Raw genomic sequence first — 11432 nt, forward strand, 5'->3', positions numbered from 1 at the left:
TGCAGACTGTGACTTCTGAAAGGCTTATTGAAATTAATCAGTACATTTCTGTCTTACACTGTCTTTGTGTTTCACATATAAGAATGTTTGTTAGGACCAAGTGAGGAATAGACAGTTTCCCAGACGGGGTGCTGGCAGTCTTGGCAGGTGTCACTTACTTGCAAGGTGGGCTGACACAGGCTGAAAGCAGCTCATCTTAAAGGTTCTGTGTGTTGCTAGAGCTGACACACGTGATGAATGGGGCTGACAAGCCTCTGTTATCTTTTTTCTTCATTCTGCATGATTCTACTCTGGAGCATTTCACGTAAGTCTTCCAAGCCTGCATGAGAAAATGAGTGACCATGCCACCAGGCAGAAATGAAAAGGAGAAACCAAAGAAACGTATCTTGTGTTGGAAAGTTACACAAACCACTAGGATGGTGGTATATTTCTTTGGAGAGACCTCAGTGATGCTTTCTGGCACACTTTGGAAGTCCATCAATGACCTGGTCCTCTTATTACAGCTATGCCTGCTTTCTCTTCCATCACTATATTCTCTTTTAGTGAGTTGAAAATATCTCTGGATTTCTTCAGCCTTGCTACAGAAACTTATTCAGTGCTACAAAAAAGGATACACTAAATAGAATTTGGGAAATAGGATTGTACAGTAAATGAAATGATGCATAAACTTTCGCCCTTGAGCAAGACAATCCTAAGCCTTTCTTTCACTCTTGTTATTTAAATAAAATACACTTCGTGTTTTTATGTGTGTTTTCCTTTATTTAATCACCATATATAAACAGGTTTTTTTTCCTGAAATCTCTAATTTCTAACTCTTGCCTCTTCTTAATTGAGTTAATAAAATATAGCAAGGCTTTATGTCTCTCTGTCCAGAAAAATTTATTTCAATTCTAAATCTATGGCCTCACTTGCTACTTCCTAAACTGTACTATTTGTGTGTGTGTGTGTGTGTGTGTGTGTGTGTGTGTGTGTGTTCTGGATCCACGTCTTCAGGATAATGTGGCAGAGAGGAGGCAATGTATTCACCAAGTTTCATTTTATTTTCCTCTTCCTTTCCCAATCACACTTCCCAGACTTTCCCACATTAGGTGGTGGCAGATGATGGATTCTGGTCAATGAAATGTGGAAAGAAGGAATACACGTCAATCCCAGGTTGAAACAGTGAAAGCTTTTGGGAATCTTTGGTCAGTTTCTTCCTCTGCCGTGGGGAATGTGAAAGCTTCACATTGAGACAGAAGAGCCTCAAGCTTAAAGCCACTTGGATCACCGTGTCACTGTGTGGCGACACCTGCCATGGAGGATGGCTTGAACCCACTGCCAGACTTTGTGTGTGTTCTGTTAAACTACCAAGACTACGTGTTGTTGTTTACATGGCACAAGCCTAGCCTAGTCTAACTGATACTGAAAGGATGCAGTAGGAGTCCTTTCTAGTCTTTGGGAGCATCTTTTGTTTTATCACTTGTGATAATGTGGGCAGTAAATGCTGGGGATCCTAGATTTTTTAAATGGTAAGCTCTTATATTATTATTAGTGTGTAAGTCACATCCAAGCAAAGGATAAAATAGTGAGAATAAGCTATCAAGGACAAGAGGCCACAGTGGTAAAAATAAGCCCTGGATAAGATACCCAATCTGCTGCTTTTCTCCCTAATCATTTTAGTTTTACAATCTACTTTCTGAGTCTCAGTTACTTCAGAGTTAAAATAAGGATAATAATTTCCACTGTATAGAATTGATGGGGGAAGTATTGGCATATGCTTGATTCCTACTAAGCTTCACTGGGTTTTGGTTGCACCATTAATAAGCTATGTGACCTCAAGAGAGACACTTGACCTTTGCAAGCAAGAAATTCTTTGTGTTTAAAAGTAGAAGCAATGCCTGCCTTGCAGGCAGGGTGGCCGTGGTGAGGATTAAGGAGAGTGAATATATTCTGCAGTGTCTGGTGCATGCCATGTGCTCAATAAAGGTTGATCGCTACCGTGAGTTGACAAACAGACTGGGATTTACTCTCCATACTGGTATCTCCAAGCACTTGGGTTTACACCTTGATTAAGAGCATGAAGAGTTTGCCTTACTGAAGGCCCCATATAGAGCCAAACAATTTCTTTTTGCTGTTTTTTTTTTTTTAATTAGCATGGAATACAGATTAATAAATGACATTCCTTTGTTATGCTTAAGCCCTGTTGTTTAGTGTTTTTATAGACCACTCTTTGAGTCCATTTTGGACTCTGCATGGAGAGAAATGAGTTTCAAGTATGTTCTCATCCAGGGGTTATTATGTCATAGAGATAAAACCTAAGCTGGATTTCCTTTAAATGATCAAGCAAGCATACCCACCATCTACACCTGTACTTTTGTCTGGTTAGTTTTTAAAGTATCCTAATCTGATTTTACTAAAAAACACACCACGGAAATGCAAGATGGTGAGAGACTTTGCTCTCCCACATCTGTTTGTAGCTTTCGCCATCCTAATTTGCTCTCTATTTTTGACAGTCAAGTTCATTTGAGAAGTGGAAGCACAGATATCAAACTAGCATCTTGCATACATTATCTTGCAATAATTCACAGTACAATAAACAGCTGTTAATGAAGAGTCTCATGGCAGAGATATCTGGTTTTATGATTTACTCTACACAATTAATTAAAAAAATAAATCTTTATTGCCTCTTATAACTATGCAGTCCCGTCACATATCTTTCTTTTAGCATTTTTTCCCTTCAAGTTTGCGAGAGATACTGGCCCACATTGGTTCGTGCTCCAGATGGATTATGATGTAACTGGATTCTCTTAAATCTCTGCAACTACCTGCTTTGCCAGCTCCCTGTGCTTTAGCCTTTCCAAGTCTCAGGAGCTCCAACACCCTATAGCTGTCCTGGTCCTGCTGCCAGCAATCTGTTAAAGGGAGGAATTTTAAGTTTATAATGGCTTTATTATACACTAAATAACTGTAGGAATTTGAGCAAGTCACTTACTTCTTGGTGAATTTCCTCATCTGTGAAATAATGATGTCTGACTGGATCACACTGGAAATCTTTCAAGAGTGAGGATTTTGTGGCAAGCTAGAAATTAAGTCAAGAGCTTTAGGGCTTCCAAATAGAAGACTGAAAGGAGGTGATGCTGAATTTAACCAAAATAATTAATTTCTAATGGTAGATTATATTATAATCACGCACAAGTATTGGTTGAACACATCCCATATGCATGACAGTGTGCATTTTGGTGGAATACAAGAAATGCAGCTGACGTTGTTTTGTCCTGAAAGAGTTTTCAGTTCAGTAGTGAACACATGTATATGAGTAAATCTATGTCATAAAGTTTCATTAAATTAATTAATGTCATAATGGAGTCTCACTCAGCACCATGGCTGATTTATGTCCATTTTAGCTAGTTTGGTAGATAATTATAACTGTTTGCTGCATCAAAAATAGGATCATTTGCAAAATTGAAAACAATGCTTTAAGTTATTGCCAGAATTCTATTTAGAGATTTGAGGTCTACTTATTGCAAAAAAAAAAAAAATGGTTTGCATGTTCCCTAGAAATACATTGAAACAAAATGCATCCTCCAGTTTGAATTTCCAGGAAGCAAATGAGATGGACTCAAGATCAAAGGAAACATTTTAGTGGATTCCAACAACGATTTCATTTTGTGCACAATCACGTGTGGGTCAGAAATTTCAGCAGAACTCAGCTAGTAGGTCATGTGTCATGCACAGGAGGTCACCTGAAGTTGGGAGAATCTACTTCCATGATGCCTTCATGCACACATCTGGCATCTCCATGTTCCTCAGTCTGTTTCTCCACATGGCATCTCATTTTCTAAGGCTTCTCCATGTAGTTTGGTCTCTTCATGGCAAGATAATTTCATGGTAGTCTTCTCATCTGGTGGCTGGGTTCTAAGAATGCAGGGCAGAAGTATCCATTTTCTTAAAGGTTAGGTCCAGAAACTGGCCTTACATCATTTCTGTCCTATTCCATTGGCCAGGGCTGTCAGGAGGGACACTCCTCTCAATAGGAATTGTGTCAAGAAACTGAGGCTGTCATTCATCTGCCATGCACTCTGGGGCATATGATATAGCATGAAATCATAATTCCCTGAGTTTTTCATTCACCCCATTTTTTTAATAAGTAGTAAGTAAATAAATGGTTAATACAACCAACTTCTTAAGAGTGGACTCCTGGCATTTTGAGTAAGACAGTTGTGTTCTCTAAATCCCAGAATTTTTACCGTCCCTAACCAGCACCCACAAAATGCTATGTGTGCCCTACCTCCGCTGTTGGACAATACAAATATGGTCTGAAACATTTTACAACTCTCTCTGATGAAGCAGACATTTCTCCCAGATCAAAACCACAAACCTGATGTTAAGATGGTGGATTTCCTGATCAGGTTACTATTTGTCCTATATCAATGTAGACAACAATAACATGATTTGTTTCTGTTCTGTTCCAATACATACCATTCAAAGTTCCTTCTACTTGTATCCTCTTTGTTCATACCTGTGCATTTGCAGAGCTATCGGGATATATAATAGGCACCCTCCTCACAGACAGGAGATTACATTATTGAAGACATATTATTCAATAGTAAATAAAAACTACATCCTGAGGGTGCCTAGATGGCTCAGTTGGTTTAGCATCTGACTCTTGATCCCAGAAGCTCTTGGGAGGTCTAAGGTCTTGATCTTAGAGTTGTGAGTTCAAGTCCTGCGTTTGACTCTATGCTGGATGGGAAGCCTACTTAAAAATAATATATCCTGCTCCTTTCTTTTTTTAAGATTTTTATTTATTCATGAGAGACAGAGAGAGAGAGAGAGAGAGAGAGAGAGGCAGAGGTAGAAGCAGGCTCCATGCAGGGAGCCCAACGCGAGACTCAATCTCAGGTCTCCAGGATCACGCCCTGGACTGAAGGAGGCACTAAACCGCCTGCTCCCTATCCTGCTCCTTTCAATTAAAGAAGACATTTACTCTAGAACATTGGAAATATAGAAAACACACACATACTTTGAATCACACAATTCAGATACACCACTGTTGACATTTTGATGGATATCATTCCAATTATTAATGTGCAAATCCATGGGGAACATTTTACATTTGTGTACATATATATATAACAGATAATACATATGATATTTTATAATCTGTATGTGTTACTATATATAGTACTTTTGTAATATGCTTTTGATAATTCTTGACACTCAGAAAACAATATCAAACGTTAATTAAATGAAGCACTAAAGAGAATCAAAGAATAAAAGTGTGTATGGAGATGTTGAGTTAGTGGGGAAACCTTCATGAAGTTATCAAATGAATGAATGAATGGTCAGTTTGTATTCTATCATACTGAAGATGAGTCAATAAGAAAAAGGCTAGTTAAAGTGGTTTCTACTAAATAACCATGTTAAAATAGCAATTTTGGTTCATACTTATAAACTTCTGTTTAAAAAGTAACCGTTGTAGGGGTTGTGAGTTTGAACCCCACACTACATGTGGGTATTACTTAAAAATAAAATCTTTAAAAAAGAGTAACCATTGCAAAACAGCTAGGAGAGGCTCATAGTATAAATAGACCAACAATTCCAGGACAAATGAAGATAATGTTTCTTGGTTAATTAGTAATTTTAATGCCACACTTGATAAAGTCAATATTGCAAATAACGTTATTCTATGTGGTAGGAAGCATTAGAACCACTATTTAGGCACTACAGTGGTTAAATCTAGTGGTCAGAAGAATCAGTTGAAAGTTGTTAAAAGTGGGATTACTGGGCCTCATCACTAAATGATCCCCAAGTCTGGGATTAGCTTCTGGAATCTCCATCTATAATTTGCATGTCAGGGATTCCTGTGCAGATGATCTGCAATCTACATTTTGGAAAACAGTTCTTGAAATTCCTGCTGCTGTGTCCTTGCTTAGAAGATTCAGTATATTAGTGATTAATGAACCTGAGTTGCTCTTATTTTAGGAGGACATTTTCATCGTAGTTTCTAGGCATTCTTTCGATGTTTGCCTTCCAACTAGATCACATTCTCTTAAAATCTGCTCTGCCTCTCTGAAATTAGTACCATCATTCACTTAGGATTTGTGTTCACAAGTATGACTGTCTGAAAAGTCATTTCTTGGGTGATCTTTTTTGGGTTTCAATAACCATGTTATATATACCTTATTATTCCCTCTTTTTGTGTTTGGAACAAAATAAGCAGCACCAATTGCTTTTAAGAGTTTGTAAAATTCCCCTATGATACCATGTGGACCTAGTATCTTTCGTAAGAAGGGAATCTAGATCTTTGATTAATTTCTCTTTTATTTTCATTTGAACTGTTGGCTGTTTTATTACTTCTAGAATAAATTTTCTATTTTGGAAAATTTATATTTCATCCATGTTTTCAATTTTTTTGTTGGTGTAGAATTCAGAAAACTAGTTTTTTATGCTTCTTTGAATTTCATCAGTATTTATGAATAGTCCTCTTTTTATTTTATGTATTATTTTGATATCTCTTTTTCCTTCAATTAACTTTTAGGTGAACCATGGAGAAAATGGCAGCAAGTAATTTAAGGAGAATTTTTTTTAAATGAGAAAAACAATTTAAAGTAAGCATCCTCAGGGGCACCTGGGTGGCTTAGTTGGTAAAGCATGAATCTTGATCTCAGAGTCATGAGTTTGAGCCCCACATTGAATTTAGAGCTTACTTAAAGAAAAATAAATAAAATGAGCATCTTCAGAAGATGGGAAAGGTATATGTCAACACATGTATGAATACATATGAATCTGTGGTCTTCTATTCCAATGAATCTTATCACATCCCTGACAAATGAGGCTTGTAGTGTTCTAATGCATTTATATAATACTTATATGGAAATACAGATAAAAGAATGCCATTCCATTTTATTAATAGTATAAGCTGATTACAGGCTACTTAGTTAAAATTTTTGACATTGACATGTCAGTGTAGATTACATTTTGAAGATATATTAGTTTTTTTAATCTATCCATAAATTTAATTGGATTAAACTTCTTTCAAAGGGTAAGAATGTGGCATCCCGGGAGGCTCAACGGTTTAGCACTGCCTTCATTCAGCCCAGGGCCTGATCCTGGAGACTCTGGATCAAGTCCCGAGTTAGGCTCCCAGCATGGAGCCAGCTTCTACCTCTTCCTGTGTCTCTGCCTTTCTTTCTCTCTCTGTGTGTCTCATGAATAAATAAATAAAGTCTTGGAGAAAAAAAAGGGTAAGAATGCTTATAGACTTGTAAAATTCTTCTAAGCATCTAATCAAGGGCTGGAGTCAGGAAATATGGCAAAATCAGATATTAAGAAAGCAATGGGTTGTATTCAATGTAAGGTAATGTCAGAATGGCCATTTGTCCTCACCAAATCCTCCCTAAATTCTAAATTTGACTGTTGTTAGTAATCCTTTGTAGACTGATCTGAAAAGTAGGAGAAATAGCATAATATTAAATATCTTATGTATATTGGATAATATTAACCACATTTTACTGATTTCATTCTAGTAAGTACAGTTCTCTTAACCTTATAAGAGGTACAAATTTGGAGAAAGAAGATTCTTAGTCTTTTTTATGTATAAAAGTGAAGTTTTTGGGGTGCTTGGGTGGCTCAGTGTGTTAAGTGGCCAGCTCTTGATTTCAGCTCAGATCATAATCTCAGGATCCTGGGATAGAGCCCTGGTCAGGCTCCCTGCTTAACAGGGAGTCTGCTTGTCCCTCTGACCCTCCCCCTGCTTGTGCTTTCTCTCTCTCTCTCTCTCTCAAAGATAAATAAAGAAATCTTTTTTTTTTTAAGTGACATTTTCTTTTCTGCAAAACTCATTTGTAGCACTAGAGAGGTTGTTTCCTATCTGTAACTAAGTGATGGGTTGGAGGCAGAATTCTAATAACTTTTTCAACACATGTTGACACCTGTAGTCTTTTCTTTCCCTTGGGGGGTGTGTGGCTCTAGTTATGTCCAGAATTTCTATAAAAATGCCCTCTGTCATAATAGGTGCCAGGTGCCCTGCTAGTGCTCAATACCTAATGGATAATGATAGGATATATTCACACCTTGAAAATGAGGTGGTGAATTTTTTGAATTTTCTTATAGAGTTTAGCACAGTGAGAATCCTCATGGGGGTACCCAGGGTGCAGATCTGTCCCAGGGAGAGCAGGTGATGACAGAGGGCTCCGTTTCAATATGTTTTGTACAGGAAATCACAGCTTTGGTCTGTTGAAGCTAGTGAGTTGTCATCAGTTGTACACCGGTGATGTTAGAGACTTGTGGAATCTGTCACTCTAAAGGATTCAGGAAACCAGAGAGTGACTCTTATTCCAGATGACATTGGCATCTTTGGCATTGATAATTACATGTATGAAGTTCACATACTTCATAAAAGTTCTATGTACTTTTCTAAAAGCAAATAAACACAGCTTTGAGGGCAATAAGCAAGTGATGGTACTTTTCAGGTTGACAATGGAAAGAAAGTTTTCAATTTCATTTATAGCAACTCCAATTACTAGACCAAGTATGGACAGGCCGATAAAATCGGTGTTTGGAATGCATTTCATCCACTAAATTATTTAACAATTTTGGATTTTTTTTTTAAGTTAGCTACTAGACAAATGGAGAGGAGTGCCAACTGGGTTTCAAAGGCTATCACTGTCTTTTAAGGATAGGCAGGATTTTAAGTATGTTAGCATTCGAGTAGGGATGTGTAGTAGAGAACGTTATTAAAAGTGATCCTGATCTAGCCATCCTGGATGGCTCAGTCAGTTCAGTGTCTGATTCTTGTTTTCAGCTCAGGTCATGATCTCAGAGTCCTGGGATCAAGCACCTGTCAGGCTCTGTGCTCCATGGGGAGTCTGCTTGAGATTTTCTCCCTCTCCCTCTGCCCCTCCCTGCTGCACTCTTTCTCGCTTAAATAAATAAATCTTTTTTTTTTTTTTTTTAAAGGTGACTCTGATACAGTAGTTCTGAATTTCACTGTGTAGACTGCAGTCTATTAAGATTTGGGGGACCTCATGAGGTAGTATGTGTAAAACGTGAAGGTGACTCCGTTGGTTTCAGGGTTTATGTTCTCCCACTTATCCACCCAAAGGGCAGCACATTTCCATGGAGGAAGGTGAGGACAGATATGAGCAGTCCACCTGTGCAATTCCTTGCAGAGTCATCTTGCTTAGATCAGAAAGTCATGGCAATCTCACCCTTCCTACGCGCACTGAGTCACTGCTTGGCCCTGCAGTCCCAACCAGCTCCCGAGGTCCTGCCTGACCTAAGGTCTAATTTCCAGCACTGAGGAAAGGACAGGATCAGCGAAATAGAATCACTCCAGGTCACGCTGACCTGTGTGATTCTAAAATACAGACGTTAGACTTTTTAAAAATAATTACTTCCCTTCTAATCTTTTCCTCCTATGTATTTTCATCATCTCTCATTTGCTCCTGTGTGTTTCATTGTTCTGGAACCAGTTGCTTTCCTGAAGCTCTTATTGGGGTAAGCATAGCTTTCATGGGTTCTATCTCTCTGTGTTAGGGATTGCATAGCACTTTTAAAAAATGTTTTCAGGAAGAAAAAAAAGAAAATGTTTGCAGGTATTTTGGGGTGGTGTATTTTGCCAGCAAAATTTCAGCCCCTAAATATATATATATATACTTTTTTTAATGGATAAGTTGTTTAATTAGGTTCTTTGTAAGAAATTTAGAACACCAATTTGTGAGGTTAAACTCCACTTGTGAGAGAAAACACAGTGCGGAGGTAGCCCTGAAGCTGAGGAATAGCTTTGATTTTTGGCAGAATTTGTGAGTCCACAGTTTTCTGATCAACCTCATGCTGCTCTGAAATCTCGTATTTCTCCTTCTCTGTGTCAAAAATCTCCCCTTCCTGGTGTCTGGTTTTACGCAGCTTCTTCTTGAAATAAGTGTCAGTGAGATGTTTGGGGATTTTCACACTGCTGATGTCAATTTTGGTGGAAGTGGTAATGACAGATTTCTGGTATGTTCTTTGCAGAGGAACTCGGTTGAGGGCCAGAGGTCCAGTTACAAGTAGCAAGCCACTGCTCAGTTGCTTCAGGAAAACTACCCTCTTGCCTCTGTGGCGCCCAGTGAGGATGATCAAAATGGTCCCAGGAGTGATGCTAGCTCACAACTTTCTCACATGCTGACTGAAAGGTTTTTGTTTGCCATGGCTCAACAACTTTCGAGGCACATCTTCAGTAGGATAATACCTAGGCATTTTGCAAAGTTTAACCACTCAGGTACCACCATTCTTGTCACTGGTTTTGTAACAGCAGCAAGAACCTTCTCCTTCTTTTTCTTTTCAACCCTGGATTTAGCTACCAAATACTTCCTCTTGTACATGGCTTTTCTGGAATACATAGCCGATCGGGAATATTTGCCAATTCCTCTGACTAGGACAGGGGTTTGGCTGCCGTGGGGCATCCCCTTCTTTGGCATTTTAGCCTTGAGGTTACCCTTCTTTGCCTTCCAACCAGCATCAGTCTTCTTGGCTTCAGGTTTCTTCTTAGTATCCGGCTTCTAGGCTTTTTCGCCTGCCATCTTGCAAGATGGAAGAAAGAACTAAGGTCCCTAAATATGATATTTTGTGTGATCCCTAAATATGAAAATGCTGTTTTACTGCCCTGTTGAAAAGCAGTGGACTTCGAATAGTCCTAAATATTTAGACAGACTGTGAAAATGTAGTCAGTTAAAACAAGTGTGGTGTGCCTTAAAGACAACGCTGATTCAATTATTTAACTTCAATTTGTTTTCTCTAAGACATGATTATTTTTTTTAACTTGGTTGATTTCTGGTCCTCAGAAGACAATGTCTGTGATAAACTGTCCTCTCTCCCCCAAACCCTTCTGTCTACCTCTAATTTGTTCCTGGTGAATGACAGCAACTTCACAGCCCCAGGTAGCTTTTTACTTCTTTCATTTCTCAAAGCTGCCTCATCTTTCCTTTCTGTCTATCTTAAGATTTTGTTTGGGCATGCAGTTGAGGGCTTTAAGGATTTTGTCTTAAGATCCCTGGATTGGAGTCTTTGATTTAAGTTCCTGCCGAGGATCACCTAGGAGTCAGCAGCCCTGCCTTTTGGTGATGCTCTGTCCGTAGGATCTTTGAGTGCAAGGCCAGACCCATCCCCGCCCCTAGAAGGACCACTGAGACAGCTCCTCCAGGTGTGTGCTCAAAGATGCCCCTTGGGGGTCCCTGGTGTCCAACACTTCCAGAATTTACTTTTAGGGTTTAAAAAAGTACTCTGAGAGTCCATGTTATAATACCCAATTTGCAAGATACTGACCAGCTGGAAAACACAGAAATCAATCAAGTTTGTAAATGAATGGGGAATGAGGTTACATTATTATGTCATCTTCCTCTTTATGCTTGTTCAGATCTTCACGGATGGGGGTTTGGAATTGGCCAGCGTGCATGCAGGAGCATTAGGCTTTT

At 38.7% G+C, this 11432-nt stretch overlaps 1 pseudogene; it reads right to left on the bottom strand.

The window, feature by feature from the left end:
* Positions 1 to 9639: 9639 nt before the first annotated feature.
* On the bottom strand, positions 9640 to 10541 carry LOC112659763 (60S ribosomal protein L6-like; annotated as a pseudogene).
* Between the last annotated feature and the right edge of the window lie 891 nt (positions 10542 to 11432).

This window comes from Canis lupus, chromosome 35 (genome assembly GCF_003254725.2).
Source record: "Canis lupus dingo isolate Sandy chromosome 35, ASM325472v2, whole genome shotgun sequence".
Lineage (NCBI taxonomy): Eukaryota > Metazoa > Chordata > Mammalia > Carnivora > Canidae > Canis > Canis lupus.